This window comes from Phoca vitulina, unplaced genomic scaffold (genome assembly GCF_004348235.1).
Source record: "Phoca vitulina isolate PV1807 unplaced genomic scaffold, GSC_HSeal_1.0 scaffold42, whole genome shotgun sequence".
In the NCBI taxonomy this organism is placed as follows: Eukaryota; Metazoa; Chordata; class Mammalia; order Carnivora; family Phocidae; genus Phoca; species Phoca vitulina.
Genome location: NW_022589745.1, coordinates 8,066,237 through 8,084,109, shown reverse-complemented (window position 1 = coordinate 8,084,109; position 17,873 = coordinate 8,066,237).

Below are 17,873 nucleotides of genomic sequence, written 5' to 3'. Positions count from 1 at the left end.
TGGCTGTGGCCATTACCTAGCGGTCTGGCCACCTGCCTCCGCTGAGGATGACTTGCAGGCCACCCCCGCCTTCCTCTGATTCTGGCTGAGGCCTTCCCGGGCAGTTCCACCCTGTCTGCCGAGTCCTGCTGTCCTTGCCCCTGGCAGGAGCTGATCTGCCGGGCATTCCCGGTCACCGACCTGCACACCGGTCTCTGCCTCAGGGTGCATTCCCGCCCCGGTCCTGCGGGCAGAGGTGTCCTCGCACAAGCTGGGGGAAGTAGCCCGCTCACAGAGAGCAGGGGGAGTGGCCCGCCATTCCCCTCCACACTGGCTCTGTGCCCGGGAGGAGGACGGAAGCGCTCTGCCCCGTTCCCCTCTCCGGGTGCCTGGCCCTGGGAGCAGGACTGGGTGGCCCTATGACTCACTGTGACCCCTGCCTCTAAGATTCCCTCCCTGCAAAGGGCCTTAGGGAGAAGGTTCTCTGGCCTTCCTTTCTTCCTTTTGTAGACTCTCCTGCCGGGGCTCAGAGACTCAAGATAACTTGAGGGGTGGTGTAATGAGCCAATGACGCTAATTACATCAATCCTGAATCCCAGTTGGGCTTCTACTCATAGTGAGGTTATGGACTTACACAGAACACCCAGCTAGGAATAGAACCCCGTCTCCTGTGTCTCCTGGTTTGAATAGGCTCTTCTGGGGGATACGGTCTCTTGATGGGTACCTGGTCAGCCCGCAGACCTTCTCTTCCCCCATCCCGAGTGTAGACAGTGGAGGAGGGTGGGGGTGAGGGAACCCCTGGTCTGCCCTTGAGTGGGTAAAGGCTGAGGAGGCAGGTCTGGTCCTGCCCCTGGGCGGCCCAGTGCGTTTGTGGCAGAATTGGTGGCTGTTGTCATCTGTGGTCTGGGAAGCTCCGCTGTCCCGTGCATGGGAGCTGAGCATGGCCTGGGGGGGGGGGGGGAGTCAGCTCCTGCTGGGGAGGCATCCTGGCACGCCTGCATTTACCAGGCCCCTGTGGCCCAGGCGGGGGTGGGGGCCAGGACAGGCGGTCTTCTCTGAGAATCGCAGCTAGGAATCAGAGCGAGAGGACCCTGCCTCTGCTTCTGACTTTCCCCCAGGCAGCTCCAGTGAGCCACCTGGCTGGGAGACCTTGGCCTTGGGAGGGGACGGGACACTGAGGGCCCCTGCCCACACACCCGCCTCTATCCCCTCTTCTTACATCCACCTTGCTGGAACATTCATACCAGAAGCTGAGGTTTTCTCTATCCCACATCTTTCTCTTCCCTGAAGTGGGAATTCCCTGGCCCAGGCCGAGACAGCCGCTCGAGAACAGGATCCGAGGAGAGAAAGAAATGAGAACACTTTCCCTTACCCCGCCCGAGGACCGAACCCACACCCCTAGCCTGGAAGCTCCCCTTGTCCCTGTGCTCCCGACATCAGGGTCCGGTCTGTGCGCAGTGTGCAGTGAGAAGTCGGAAGGTGTGCGTGAACTAGCAGCCGTCCTCAGGTGTGAGGGCTTAGCTGGGTGACCCAGAGTTTCCACACCCCAGTGTTTTCCGATCAGCCTCAAATGAAAACACAACTGAAACGTGCCCCTAGGGAAGTCCAGCTACCCCAGTAAGGTATCTCCGGACCCCATGGGAGCTGGGAGGAGAAACACTGTTTGAGAAACACTGTTCTATACTTTCCTGTGAAGCCCCAAACGACATTAATTTCACACAACGCTGTTATTTGGATTATAGTAATACACCAGATGACTGGCTTGTAAAACTTGGCATGCTCGAATGGAGATCAAATTTGGGACTCAATCCAGAAATGCTCTTTATGAACAGGAAGTGGTGTTTTCCTCGTAGCATGTTGGAGTTCAGGGCCAATACAAGGCCGTCTTTGGGAGAATCCTGTGCGTGTCTGGAGTTAATGTGGAAAAGAAGAGGTGTGAGGGTGGATGGTTGATCTAGGCTCGTCCTCACGCCCACCTGTGTTTCTAGAACAGTGTGGCAGGGCAGTCAGCCCCACGGCCACAAGGGAGCTCTCTCCCTCAGTGCGGTGGCCCGGGGAACACTGACCAACGGCACTCTCCTTATAGGGCAGCGTCAAACCCTAAAAACAGGGCACCATGAACATTCTCTAGCAGAAAGAAGTCCTCCCGAAGACCCACAGGTGTGACGTCGTATCCCTTGGAAGGGAGAAGTGCCTGATTTTCCCTCAGCCTTACTGAAAAATAGTTGACCCACAACGTAGTGTAAGTCGGAGGTGCGCAGCGTGATGATTTGCTACGCACCTGTATTCTAAATGTTTACCCCGATAAGGGCAGTTAGCACATCTTCCACCTGACGGAACTGCCACGTTGTTGCCGTGCTGAGAACATGAAAACTCCTCTCCGAGCAAGTCGACGGCCAGCATCGCCCCCTGTAGTCACCATGATGGACATTCGGTCCCCAGATTTTAGTCGTCTTAAAACGGAAAGTGTGTACCTTTGGACCAAGAGCCCCCCTTTCCCCTCGTCCCCGGCAACCACCATTCTACTCTGTGTCTGTGTATTAGGCCGTTTTCTGTTTGTTTGGGGTTTTTTAGATCCCACCGAAAAAAGAGACCGGGCAGTATTTGTCTTTCCCTGGCTTATTTCCCTGAGCACGATGCCCTCAAGGGCCGTCCGTGTTGTAGCAAGTGGCAGGATTTCCTTCTTTTTCCCCGGCATAGAATACTCCGTTGGATGTACGTATATACTGCGTCTTACCCGGTCCTCCTTCCGTGGGCCCTTGAGTTGTTTCTGTGTCTTGGCTACTGTGAGTGATGCTGCAAGAAGCCCATGATTTTGAGCAGAGCGGGGCCTTCCTGGAGCCCGGAGAGTGTCTCCCGAGCCTCACGTGAGAGCTTTCTGGATTCTTACTCGAAACCCTGCTGCGGAGAGCAGGTTGCCACCGAGCAGGGCGGGGAACGGATGTGGGGGACAAGATACAAGGCTGCCACCGTGGGGCCCGGGGCCAGTGAGAGCCACTGTTCCTGGCTGAGCCCTGGCTAGGAGATCAGGGACATCTGTAAGGAAGAAACAGGACAGTTGTATGACTAGAACATCAGGCCCGCAGTGTGACCGGAGCTGAGTCCACCCGGCCAGGCTCATCGTTGCCCTCTGGTGGCTCTGCGTGGACTCTACAGCCGACTGCATAGCTCGACTGGGGAGGGCACCAGATAGAGCGGGAGAACCACCGTCTGTCGAGCATCTAATGACACCATATGGCTTACGTACATCACCTCACTTCATCTTCCCAACAGCCGTGCGAGGTAACTGTTGTTATATCCCACGTGGCAGGTCGGCCAGCTGAAGCTCCGAGAGACTCCGTGATTTGCCTGGGATCGTGCAGCTGGCCCTGAAGGCAGCCGGCTTTGAATCTCGTGCCCCTGTGGCAGGAAATCTCTCACAATGTCAGAAGAGACATGCTGTCAGAAATGAACCTCCAAAGTGGGGCTGAGTGCTTTTCATGAATTATTTCATGTATCCACACCTTTCCTTCATTTTACAAATATTTATTGAGCATCTGCTGTGGGCTATCCTGGCAGGCGAGAGAAGGGAGCCCCTCCGAGGCTTCTCTGACACCCCCAGGCAGTTCGGGCAGGGGGAGGACCAGAACCGGGGGCCCCCGGCTCCCACGGAAGAACCTGCATGCCCTTCCCATGGGAGAAAGACTCTCGGGTTCTCTCCCTGTGTGTGCATGGTCCTGGCCACGCACATTAGATGTCATGTAATGGCATAATTATAGGAATAGATAACACCCCAAGCTTCCCTAACCACCCTGCTCTAATCACATACAGCCCCAGAACACAATGTAACAGTGTGTCATCCATCTTCCGAGGTAGAATGCGCTCTTAATTATAAGCCAGGACTAGAGATGAGTAAATAAATATGCATGCCAGTCTGAATGCTATAATTAGAACTACCATTGGCTAAAGAAAAGTAGAGACGTTTTAATTCCAGGCCTCTGCTTGCATGTTGAGTTGCTGCTAGGGAACAATCCATGTGCGTTAACACATTAAGTTCTGAGCAAGTGGTTGCCGATAAGAAGACCGGTTTTTTGTAAGCGGGGCTGGAATGTACTCTGCATGCCACTTGATATTTCCATTCTGTCTGTATTCCCCAAAGCCAAAGACGATTAGTATTTTTCAGACATTTCTGACAGCTACTTTGAATGATCATTTTGCATAAAATGTCTAACTTGATTTGTGTAATAAGTTGGCATCGTTTCTTGGCAATAATGGGTCAGGTGATGATGGGATGGACATACATACAATCTCTTCACACATTTAATATTTTTTCTCGAGTACCCAACCTATGCCGGGCACTGTTTGAGACAGTGAATGACACGGATGGCTTGCTTTCATGAAGCTTATTTTTTAGTGAATGAAGATAAACAGAGACTAATAAATGGTTATATAGCTAAGAACCCAGTACACAGAAAATGTCGGGTGGTGATAAGTGCTGTAAAGAAATATGTCAGGACGAAGGGACAGAGAATGAAGGAGGCTGCTGTCTTAGGTGGGGTCCCTGGGGACGATTCTGATGAAGGACATCGAGGCACAGACCTGACGGGCACGTGTTGAGAAAAAGCATCCAGAGGAAACAAGAAGTGCACAGGCCCCGAGGCAAGAGTCTGCCTGAAGTGTCCAGTGATCGGCAAGAAGGCCAAGTGTGAGGAAATGAGATCAGAGAGGAAGCCAGGGCCACATCGGATAGTGTTGAGGGCCACAGTAAGGACGTGGATATTACTCTGAGGAAGATGGGAGCCATTGCAGGGTTTTGAGTGGAGAAGTGATGTGATTCAACTTCAGTTTTAAAAGAATTATTCTGGGGGTGCCTGGGTGGCGCAGTGGGTTAAGCATCCGACTCTTGGTTTCAGTTCAGGTCACGATCTCAGGGTCGTAGGATGGAGGCTGCGCTGGGCTCCATGCTCAGCATGGAGTCTGCTTGAGATTCTCTCTCCCTCTCCCTCTGCCCCTCCCGCTCATGCTTGCTCACTCTCGCTCTCTCAAATAAATAAATAAATCTTTACAAAAAATAAAATTAAAAAAATAAAAGAATGATTCTGGCTTTGTGTGCAGAACAGATTTAAGCGAGCAAGCATGTAAGGAAGCAGCCCACCAGGGGTGGTCACTGTCCCTCTTCCAGTAAGGGGCTCTCATTGGGGTGGCCTAGCAGGCTGGCTCAGGAGCAGGCCTGGGGCCAGGCTGCCAGGTCCCAGTCACGGTTGCGGTTGCATGGTCCTGGAGAAGTTGCTGAACCTCTTTGTGCCTCATTCTACTCACCTGTACAATGGGGATAATCACCTTAACTTCCTCGGCGTTTCTCCAAGTGCTGCCCTCAGGTCAGCAATATCAGGGTCACCTGAGAACTTCTTGAAGATGCAAGTTCTCAAGCCCCACCCCAACCCTCGGATCCAGAAACCCTGGGGGTGAGGTTGCCAGATAAATGACAAGGCATCCAGGGAAATTCGCATTTCAGACAGACGATGAATACTACCCATCCGATATTTGGGGCATAAGTACATTGAAAAATGTTTGCTGCTTATCTGTAATTCACATGTAACTGGGTATCCTGTATTTTCATTCGCTAAGTCTGGCAGCCATGTCAGGGCGGGGCCCTGTGTTATGAGAGGTCCTCCAGGGGATTCTGATGGACTCGCTAAGAACACGGACGGTCCTCATGGGGGTTCTGGAGGCTTACAAGCTTAGTACAATGCTTGGCAAGGGGCTGGCCCTTGGTAGCTGTCACTATGATCACTGAGCACTGGCTCTTGCCGGGGGACTTCAGAGCCACCGGATGGAGTGACTAGGCTGAGGGCGCACACAAGGTGCAGTGTCTTCTCCCAGATGACTCTGCGGGGCTCAGGTGCTAGAATGCTTGGAGATGTCCAACGTGCCCTCATCCAGTTGCCCGTGATCATTCCCCTCTCTCCCTGTGTGGGGTTCATGATGGGGATGGGAAGGGAGTGCACACCTTCCCCCTTGGCTCCGGGATTTGGATCTCGTGCCTCTGTGTGGTTCTCCTCATTCAGTGATGATGGTCTCTCTAACTCAATAACCAAGGTTTGCAATCTACAACATGGCTGCAGAGAATAGGTTTCTGTTTCTGGATTATTCTGAGCAGCTCTGCCCAGCTCTTGGACTGAGGAGGCACTGTGTGGGGACCGGAGTTACCCTTGTAAATGTTAACTTAGTGGGTCAAAAAATGAGGCTGAGGTTTATTCACAAAGACAGTGAGGAAAATTCACTTTCTTGGTCTCATTGGAGAAAGCAGACATGCATATGCTAATTATGTTCTGGAAGAAAAGTGCGGTCAATGTGTCCAACTGCAATATGCAATTGACAAATTCCAATTAGGTGAGTTTTAAAAGGGATAGTTCAATTGAGAAGGATAATCATCTATGTGTTTAACTGAATTTTCTTTTCTCCCAGCCCCTCTGTTGATAAGGGCACCTTTAGACCCAGTAAGTGCTACTTGTTTGTTCACAGACTTGCAACCACCTGGAAATCTGGTGTAATAGCAGTCTGCTTGGAGTGCTTATATGGGGATTAAGGAAGATCATGTGTGTGAAAGCTCCTAGCCCCGAACCTGACACTTAATAGGTATTCAGTAAGTGTTAGATCTTCACAAATCATTCATCTGAACCTCTTTTCTCCGTAGTGGCCAAAGCCTATGGTGTTCATCTGTGTGGTGGGCATGTGCATGCGGCTTTTACCCAGAAGCATCACTTCTGGTAATACCACACTGTGTGTTAGAATAAATGGGAAATGAAACCCCCCCTTTTTTTCCTTTTTTTAACCCTAGGAAGCTAACAGCTTAGGCCAGTGCTTCTCGAGTGTTCACGTCTATAGGAATCACCTGGGGATCTTGTTAAAGAGCAGATTCTGACTCAGAAGATCTCCGGTGGGGCTTGAGATCCTGCACTTCTAACAGGCCTCCCAGTGATGCCGATGTTCGGGTCTGGGACGATACTTGGAGATGGGGAGATGGCCGGCTACCCGCATAGCTGGAGCATGACTGGAGCGTGCCATTACTACGTGGTGGTTATTCAGGTACAGGGGTGAGCTCTGGAAGGGCTGGGCCTGTCTGAGGAGTGTGTGCCACTAGGGTGATGGATATTGAGTGAGTGAATGACCAGGCCCGGTGTCTGGCACTCAGTATGCAACTAACGACTGTTCACTGCTTCAAAGGACTAAAGCAGGAGGAGCGGGTATACCAGAAACCCTATAATAAAAATTTAGATTTATCCAACAGAAAGATCATTGGGTGACTCTGACTTACAATACATCTGCTCCACTATAGGATTCCCTTTAAGTACTCCGCTTTCTAAACACATTCCAAGCAGGATTTAATTGATTTTTCAGATTGTAGAAATCCACTTCCTGCCCTGTGTGCACCTCCATGGGCTCGGGACGGTCTCCTGGTGTCCTCCAGGTGTGGCCTTGGCAGCTGTGCTGGTGTCGGGGCTGGGGCCATGTGGGGCACCTTGTTCCACTGCCCCCACCCCCCCAGGTTCCGCTTGCACGTTCTCCCTCACTGCCTGGTCTGCCTCTGGTGCCCTCGTCTGCTTGGGCCCCTCCCATGTCTTGATCCTTTCTCCCAGAGACTCAGATGTGTTTGTCTGCCTGCAGTTGACGCCCGTCACATTCCCTATCCTCCTCTCCCTGGGCTCCGCTCACCGCAGGAGGGCTCTTCCCAGCAGGTGCAGGTTGAAAGGGCAGTGACTCCCTTTTCCAACTGAGCTGGAATCTACATGCCATAAGGCTCGCCCGTTTCAGGTGGCCAAGTCAGTGGTTTTGAGTAAGTTCACCAAGCTGGGCAACCATGCCCACCACTGAATTTCAGAAACACTTTTTTCATCCTGGACCTATGAGCCCTCATTCTCCACACCCCCCCCCCCCCCAAATCTCCAGCAATCACTAATATTCCTGTCTCTCTGCATTTGTCTAGTGTGAACATTTCATGTAAGTGGGAGCATAACACTATGTGGCTTTTTGTTTCTGCCTTCTTTCTCTGAGAACGTTCTCGAGATTCATCCATGTGGCAGCATGCCTCGGTACTTCATTCCTTTTTGTGGGTGAAAATTTCCCGTCATGTGGATATACACCCACGTTCACAGCACCGTTCGTCACCATAGCTATGACACGGAAACAATCCATGCGTCCAATGACAGAGGAATGGATGAACAAAATGTGGTCTATATCTACAACGGGATGTTACTCAGCCTTGCAGAGGAAGGAAATTCTGCCATCTACCGCAATGTGGATGAATCTTGAGGATATTGTGCTAAGGGCTGAAATAAGCCAGTCACAAAAAGACAGATACTGGGTGATTCCACTTACGGAGGTACTTAGAATTGTCAGAATCGTGGACAGAACATGGAATGATGGGTTCCAGCGGCTGCGTAGGGAGAGGGGACTTGTTTAATGGGGACAGAGTTTCAGTTTTACGAGACAAGAAGAGCCCGGAGATGGATGATGATGGTTGCACATTATGAATATATTTAATACCATCGAACTATACATTCAAAATGGTGAAGACGGTAAATTTTATGTTATGTGTATTTTACCACAATAAAAAAATTTCCTTAAGACCTAAGTTGAGGGGAAGTTGGCAGAGTTTCCATCAGTCAAGCAGGGAAAAGGCACGATAATATTGAACTTGCTGGAATTTGCAGTATTACTTATTTTGTGTTATTTTGGCCAAATTACAGACAACGGATGTTTCAGGGGAGGTGAATGGGGAAGCATGGCAAAATCTTGTTTTCTGGGTAATTCCTGTTCTGAAAATAAAAATGTGTCTGTAGAGCTTATCAGTTACAAGCACAATTTTGCAATCTTTTCCTAAGGGAGAGGTTCACACCATAGTTACATGGGGGAAAACGTGCTTTAAAATTCATTATTATTAAGCCTTTGAAATTCTATCTTGCGCCCCTCTCAAAGCCAGCATTCTATTGGCTTTGCATCGCCCAGTGCTTTTTACCAGGGATTCTGGGCCCGGTGAAATACAGCAGCTGTCTCTTTCCTATGTATCCAGTTCGAAAGAATGCAGTGGTAAATTGGATTGATTTCTTTGGTAATTGTTGAAACGATGCCTGGGAATGTTGAATTCATTACCGGGCTGCCTTACCCTTCTACAGATCTGAAAAACCATTACTGAAAAAACACAAGCTTTTAATTTCCTTAATTACCCATCTGAGAGGTTCTTCCGTGCCGGGACAATTTTAAAAAATACTGCTAGGGTAATGGTGAGAGATATGTCAGATACACTTACTAAGGTAAATTATAATGACGCAGACATGAGTGGGAGAAGGGGACAAAGCAGAAGTAAAATGAATATGGTGGAACCATCCGTCTAATAGTGAACATTTGCTCCATTTGGGGGCTCCATTGTGTACTAAGATATATTTTTAAGATTGTAGAATCCACAAATTTTTATAGAGCAATGGAAAAGAAAAAAGAAACCAGAGAGGAGACTTTGGGGTTTGTCAACAGCAAAATGCCTTTCCATTTATTGTACATTTCGAAGAGTTGCACAGATAAAGATAATCCAGTTTGATATTTGTACCCTTTTTGTAAACATGGAGCACTGCTTCTTGCACAAAGTTCTGGATTTTAAGCAGGCTAACTGAAATTGATGTTAACATTTTTGCAATTTCATTAGTAAGTTTTGAAAAGGGTCTCGTGGAAATGAAGCTGCAGGGGGTAAATTTAGACAATGCTCTTTGTCTAGGCATGTCAGGACAGATCTCTGATACCTTGGGGAACTTTTTAGGGATTAAGAGAAGATCCCATTAGAATTAATCACTTAGCAAAAATGATCCAAAAGCCCAGGGGCATTAATCAGTGCTATAGACCGAATGTTTGCATCGCCTCCCACCCCTGAATTCTTATGTTGAAATCCTAAGCCCAGTGTGGTGGTATCAGGAGGTGGGGTCTTTGGGAGGTGATTAGGTCATGGCGGGGCAGGGGGGGGGGGTGGGGGGTTGGGAGAGACTTTATTAATAGGATTAATGCCCTTACAACAGAGGCCCAGAGAGCTCCCTTCCTCCTTTTACCATGCTCCTCACAGGAGGAAAAGATTGTCTACGAATCAGGAAACGGGCCTTGATCATGGACTTTCCAGCACCCATAACTGTGAGAAATAGATTTCTGTTGTTTCTAAGCCACCTAGGCTATAGTATTTGATGACAGCCCAAATGGGCTAAGAGGATCAGTTCAAAAGGGTCAACCCCAGGTAGAAGAAACTCAAGGCAAACATAGAAAGCAAATCCAAGTTACAATCTAGGGAATTGTAGAATAGCTTAAATACAATGAAAACCGCAAACCCCATAGAATGAGAAAATCCGGGCTTGGACAATGTCTAGTTTTCCCTCCAAGACACCTCGCCATCACTTTGGTCTGTTTCAGAGGTTTTCACATAAGAGTCCTATCTGTCAAATCTAGAAGATGGGCTCCAATCTTTCTCTTAGCCTGAGAGCCAGGATGATTTTGGTCACTTCCCAGGGTGATTTGTGTCTTATCTTTCCGTAGCTCTCAGCTCCCAGCTTCCAAGGAAACAGGTCTGCTGTCGATTCCTCTTTTGAACTCAGCGTGTGAGTCTTCTGAGCAGGGGCTGTAAATCATTTGCCAGGGACAGTTCTTCCTTGCTCCTTGAGGGGGAAGACGTTTTTGAATTAAAGATGGATTTCTGCTTGGCTTCGTGTTCTCTCGGGTGCTTTTTTTGGTAACAGATCAATCATTTCAGTTTCTAGCATTTTCAAGTAATTACTCAGGCCAGTGATTTCCAAATTCTTGCTTGCTATGATTCTGAATCATAGATTTAGTTTTGCAAGAACTTCCAACCTTATGTCCACACAGCAGCTAATACGAGTTATGAGTCACATATATCTTGCAAGTGGCTTAAATTCAGACCTCGCTTCTTGGCAGACCTCCCTCGGGGTGATTAGAGGCCCCTTCACACAGCCCCCGAAGGGCAGGGATCGGCAGCAGGTGAGGACCAAATTATCTGGCCAGAGCTCCGGGATCAAAATCATCCTCGCAGCCTCTGACTCCATTATCCAGACCCTCCTGTTTTTTCCCCTCCACTTTTCAGATAAACCGATATTCTTCCCCGAGAGTTTCAGTTCCACAAAGATCAGGGAGCGCCTGCCTTGTGTCAGGCCAGGTGCCAGGTGTTTATCTAGGTGGTGACCCAGGGGAGCATCGTTCCTGCTCTCTTGAAAATTCCATTTGTTATAAAAAAACATTACACAAGAAGTTATACCTCAGGATGACTTGGTTTTTGAAGAAGAGACAGAAGTTTCCTTTGGAGCACAGAGACGGTGTGCTGAGGGCTTGGTGGGAGCTGTGGGGATGGGAAAGAGGCTAGGCAGGCGATTCCAAAAAGACAGATCAGAGAGGCTGCAGACAGGGTGAGGACGGGGCTTTGCCTGGGGGACACAGTGGGAGTGGACAGGATGGAAGGAGGGAGGTAGAGAGGAAGTAGAACTGATAGGATCTGTATACCTTTTTCTAAGAAATTCCATAATTTACCTTCAGCAAACATGCTGGCTATCCTGTGTGTTTTTCTGGGAAGGATTGTATGGGTGTGGAGGAAACTATGGATGGATATATGCTATATGCTCAACTTGGATTTGCGGGTATATTAATGTGGGTTCTCAAGTCTGTCCTAGGCTGAGTTTTCCAGAGCAACAAAACTGACAGATACAGTTGAGGGGGTGGGAGGGCAAGCCAAAAATGAAAGAGAAAGAAAGGAAGAAAGAAAGAAAGAGAGAAAGAGGGAAAGAGAAAGAAAGAAAGAACACCAATAAAACAGTATGATTGGTTGGTATGACTGACATGTTCCTAGTAAAGCATTTTTGTTAAAATTACATGTGTATATATAAAGGAGAAAGGTAAAAAAAGAAAAATAGGTTTAAAAGGATGTTGGGATCATTCATCTTATCTCGAAGTTAATTGATGGCGTTGCTTGGACAAATGGACGGTGGTCTGCTGAAGACTGGAAACGGCTGACTGGATGTATAGGATGAGTATCGGATTCTCTGATAGGAGGAGTTCAAGGGTGCGATGATCGTCTTCCTGTATCTGCTCACTCATGCCTGGCTTTCTTTCACAAACTCCATTCCTATGATGGACTGTGTGTTCGTGCCCCCTCCTGTTCACGTGTTGAAGACCTGACCCCCAAAGTGATGGTATTTGGAGGTGAGATCACGAAGGTGAGGCCTCACGATGGGATGCGTGCCTTCACAAGAAGAAGAAGCGACCGAAGCGCCCTCCTTCTCAGTCATGTGAGGATTTAGCGAGAAGGCAGTCATCTACAAGCCAGGAAGGGATCTCACCAGAGCCTGACCATACTGGCCTCCTGATCTTGGACTTCTCACCTCCATAACTGATAAACACGTGTTTGTGGTTTATGCCACCCAGTCTATGGTATTTTATTCCAGGAGACCAAGCTGACTAAGACAATTCCCATTACAGTGGAGCTGCAACATGCAAATTACTTCTGGGACAAGTAGCACAGGGAGTTAAATTCACACTAAAGTGTAAATGACTACTACTAGATCTGTGACCTGACCTTGGGTAGAGGAGTGGAGGGAGCACCGAGTCTATCACTCCGGGTTGAAGGATTAAGTGGAGAAGTTACTGAGAAGTTCTGCTGGTTGTGCTGCTTCTGCTAAGGACAAAAAGTACAGATCTGGGTTCAAGTCCCAACTGTGTCACTTACTGGCTGTGTCACCGTAGGCAGGGGACTTAACCTCTCTGGAGGTACAGGCGCCTACCTCACATGGCTGTCTTGGAGAGCAATGGGATAACATACGGATGTCTTGCACTGGGCTAGGCAGGGAAACAATGCTGTTTTCTCAAGGGGCTGTCTGCCAGGGACCCAAGAAAGGTGACTTCCTGTCTTTATAATAAAGGACTGGCAATTTGGTGTCAAAACTGCCCCAAAGCATGTGCCCATAGTTGGAGAGGATGGTGGTAGCTGATGTGACCCGAACGTATGCTTTCATCTGATTTGAAGGAAGAAGGGCGGGGGTGAGGGGGGCCTGATGCCGCCCTTCGCTCTGCATCAGCTCACGGGCCGCTGGGCTGTGCTTGCACACAGTGGTTAATTTGCTATTTTCAATATTTATTGCCTAATGAAATGACAAATTGCATCGGATGCAGCTGTCTTGTCAACGAGGAAGCAAAGTAATTAAGTGTTAAAATTATATTGCTTCAGTCCCCAAGCTGTGCTTGCTTTGTGTAAGCTGAATGGCTATGAAAGATCCCAGGGCGGTCTTGCTAAATGGCCTGTTACTTCCGGTAGGAAGGGAACGCCGTGGTCGATGAGACCTTCTGGACGTCTCATGTCAAAAATGACAAATGGATCATGCTTTCCTCCTTAATAGTGATCATTTATCACCCGCTGGTGGCAGAGGAACAAGCTGGGGCTGCTCATTTGCCTAATCTGCTGAGGATGACTCTGTCGGGGTGAGCGGTAAGTTCCTGAGCGGTGCTGGGGGCACCCGGAGGCCAAGTTTGGTAAACGGCAAAGCCCCAGGTACAGCTTCTCTAGGTCCCCCCCAAACCCCGGCTCCACCACATTTCTGCACCCTCCTGTGTGGTGAGCCCAGACTTGGCCTTCCCACACCGGCACCCCGAGCCCGGCACCCTGCTCTCCCCAGCTACCCCTCTCCCCATTTCTGATGCTGAGACCCAGGGTCCATTCCCAGCCCACGCGGTTTTTTGTTTTGTTTTGTTTTGTTTTCATTTGTGGTAAAATATACATAACATGATATTTATCAATTGAACCATTCATAAGTGGTTACATTCTGGCGTTCCAAACATTCCTGTTACTGTGTGATCATCATCCTCTATACCCCAAACTTCCTTGTCGTCTCAAACTCCGTCCCCACCAAACAACAGCTCTCCCTTCCTCCACCCTCAGCCCCTTGGCAACCTCTACTCTATCTTCTGTGTCTATGAATTTGCCTGCTCTAAGTACTTCAGTGAAGTAGAATCCCACAGTATTTGTCTTCTGTGTCTGGCTTATTTCACTTCCCACGTCTCCAAGGTCCATCCACATTGTAGCGTCCATCACGATTCCACTCCTGTTGACAGCTGTATGGTATCCCACCGTGTTCTGTGTCTGCCACCAGGCGGGTTTGGGGAAGGGTCCAAGCAGCCCTGCTCGGCTGCCTGGGTCCCTCCCAGACCTGGGCCCTGCCCGGCCCCGGGTGCGACCATCACTGTGGGTCGTGAGGCCAGGCCCCTCTGCCGCCTTCACGCCAAGGATGTGGTAGACTCCTCCTCCATCCCTCCTCTTTGACTCTGGGTTCCCGAGCCCCAGATGCGCTGAGGGGGTTGAGGGGAAAATATGCAAGGAGGCAAGAGCGAGTTATTTCTTGGATTTTGTGAAATGCTAACATGCTAACAAACGCTGAGCAGAAAATCTGTTTGCTTTTAGACAACCAGTCCTGCAGAGCCACCCTCTGTGTCTGTCGCCATGGGGATTGTGGAAAGGTGACAGTGCATCTCAGGGCCTGTGGAGCTGAGAACTGTTGGTTTCGCTGGTTAGTTGGTGCTGGGTTAGTTAGTGAGATGTAGGGTCGCTCCACAGGGCATCCCCTCGCTCTGCGCACGTCTCTCCCCTCAGGATGCCTGGGGAGCCTCACCTAGCATGAAAACGTGATCTGTGTCCTGGCCCCCGTGTGGCTATTATATGATCATGAAGTCCCTGAGCATTCATCTCAGGATGGGCCAAGGCTCCCTTTCTCTACAGGCGAGGAAACTGAGGCCCCGGGGAGCAATGGGAGGTGCCAAGACCCCTCAGCTGTGACCCGATCGTGGTTCCCCTGACTCCTCCAGTGTCCCCTCCCCATGGGACGGCAGGTGTAACTTCCAAACTGACAAGTGGGCAGTGGGTCTGGGGGAGGCCGTGCCGTCGGCGGCAGGGGGACAGTCAGTCCCAGATGCGACCAGACTGGTGCTCAGTTCCACTTAACACTTAGCATCATCACTATTTGGGTCAGAAAGACTCTTTTTACTCCTGAAATATTTAACTTTCTGAAGATGGTGTTGGCTGATACGTTCTTAAAGAATCCCTCATGTTTTATAGCTTCTAAAGAAGAAAAATAACCAAGTCTGATAAAACATTGTGTAACTCATTACTAGATGCTGAGGAAGTCACATTAAATATGAGAACACAGAACAAAAGAGTACAAATGGACTCTCCTTATGAGCAGAACAGTCAGGGAATGGCCAGGACCGTATCAGTTAGGATGAGGTTCACTGAGAATAAATCAGCCCAATCACGGAGGCTTAGCCACACAAAGGTTTATTAGTTCACATAGCAGTTCAGAAGTAGCTGCTATAGACTGAATGTTTGTGTCCCCCAAAAATTCATATGTTGAAACTGAATCTCCGATGTGACAGTATGAGGAGGTGGGGCCTTTGCAAGGTGCTGAGGTCATGAGGATGGATCGCTCATGAATGGATGGGATCAGTGCTTATAAAAGAGACCCAGAGAGCTCCCTCACTCCTTTGCCCTGTGAGGACATAGGGAAAAGCAGCCATCTATGAACCAGAGAGCAGGCTCTCATCAGACACCAAATCTGTGGCCACCTTGATCCCGGAACTTCCCAGCCTTCAGAACTGGGAGAGAGAAATTTCTGTTGTCGTAAGTCTCTTTGTCTATGGTAGTCTGTTATAGCAGCTCAAACAGGCTACGACATTAGGTGACCCAGAGCTGGTGTGGTGACTCCATGATGTCTTCAAGGACCCGGTTCCTTCTGTCTTCTGTTTTGCTGTGCATCACCCCCAATCTCAAGGCAACCTCATAGTCTAAAATAGCTGCTGGAGCTCAGCCATTATGTGCACAAAGTAGCAGAAAAGACAAAGAGAGGAAGAAGGGCTCTCTCAACTGTTGAGGAAGCACTCTGGTCTTTGTGCCCCCATATAGGTCAGTCATTGGTGAAGGGGTGTCTGGGGAGGGGAGGAGAGGGAGGGGGAGCTCATAGGCATTTCTGGGCAAGGTGACTCCCACAGGCCAAGGGCAAGTCTGCTTATGCCAGGACTGTGCCCCAGAGCAGCCTTGCTGAGGCTGTGGGGTGTGGTAGGCTGGCCCAGTGAAGGGGGGCTAGCAAGGGGTGGCCCTCTGGCCTTGGTTTTTGCCTTTGGCCAGTTGACCCACGTAGCCAGCTCTGGGTACACCAGCCCACAGTGTTGGTTTCCCTCTTGCTCTTCATGGGCCTACCTGTTCCAGCTTTCCCTGCAATCCTGCTCCCTTTCTCTGTCTTCCATTTTGGCCCAAGACTTGCCTGCCCCCTTCTGTTCCCCTGGAGGTCCTCACTGGCCTCCTCGGATGCCATCTCTCACCAACCCTCAGGTCCTCCCCCCTTCTGGTGATGTCACCCCGTCCTGCTCCCTCAGGCTCAGGACCGTGGAGAAGGGAGATGGAGCCCCACAAGGACGTGATCCTGAGTCACCCTCTGAGCAACCCTGCCAGGCACTCCAGGTCAGATCAGGTGAGAAGTCCGAGGCCCCGAGGGGGAGAGTGACCTGACAGGGCCCGGTGGGGCCAGCTCCAGGCAGAGCAGGGCCACCATCCCTCTCCTCTTAGATGTGACGTCCGGAGATCTTTCCACTGCTCTCTGTTGCCCCCTTCAAAACTACCCTTCCAGGGGCACGATCGCCCATTAGCCGTGCCATCTGCAATTTGACACTAGGTCAGAGTGAGACAAATGGGAAGGGAAACAGCTGGGCTCTTTGTTCGAAGAGAGCTGCCAGCCCCAGACAATGGCAGAGAGAGGCTCCTTTGAATAAAACAAGCTGCGGGTGCACAGCGGGGGCCGTAATTACACCTGTGTGCATCCGAGCTGCGCGTGGCCGGGTTTCTTCTGCATTTGTCCCTACCGAGAAGGGGCGCTGGTGCGGGGGGCCAAGCCCAGCTGAATGCCAATATTCCCTCACCAGGGCTGATGCGCAAGTCCAGCTGGGGGCTTGTACTCTGCAGCTGAAAATAGCAGGAGCTTTGGCCCGAGTTTTTCCTTCGGGCTCCAGGCACAGCTAATTCCTGACGCAGAAACTGTCAGGGGTTTCAGACCCTCAAGTGGTTCTTCCTTAAGGATAGAAAATACTTCCTCACAGGGCCCATCTTCCGACCAGAGTTCTTTTGGGTCTCCTTAACTCTCCCTCTCTCTTTTTTTTTCCAAAGTAAAATGACGTTGATTTTGTTTGTAGTGAGAAACTAGAACTCCCCGAGAACCCTTCAGTGTGGGGTGTTTGAACGAATGGTGTTGCACGTGGGCTAGGAGATGCTGCACCTGTCGTGGGAAGAGTTGAGAAGGGTTTCTGCTGACCTGGATGGTCGGCCTCCAAGATTTTCTGAAGTGGAAAAAGTTGGTTGTAAACAAGATTACTTGGTATTACCCAGTTTTTAAAAGAAACAACGTGCAGACTCAGAACGTACCGATGTGCCTGAGCTAGTCCGGATGCAGAGCAGAAGCAGAAGCAGAGTCCAACCATATCTTCGTGCCGTCGGCAGGGCCCGGGTAGCGGTGCCAATGGGGAGTTAGGGAGACCTATTCCTTATTCCCTCTATGTTATTTAATATGTTACAGTAATGAAATACCATTAAATGGATTGCTTTAAAACTTCAAGGGCAAGGGTCCTGGAAATGCTGCAATGTCAGTGGTCAGCAGGATCTTCAGCTGATCAATCACAGTGAACCATGAATCCCTTCAGAGTGGGGGCTGCTGGCTATTTTTGTATGTTCTCTGTCCCAACCCTAGAGTCAATTGTCTCTCCAAGGAATTTGGGTTTCTTTCCACAGAGAATGAAATGTAAAAGCCAAATCCAAGTGCTGGGTGTGCTCATTGCTTTGAGGGTGTCGC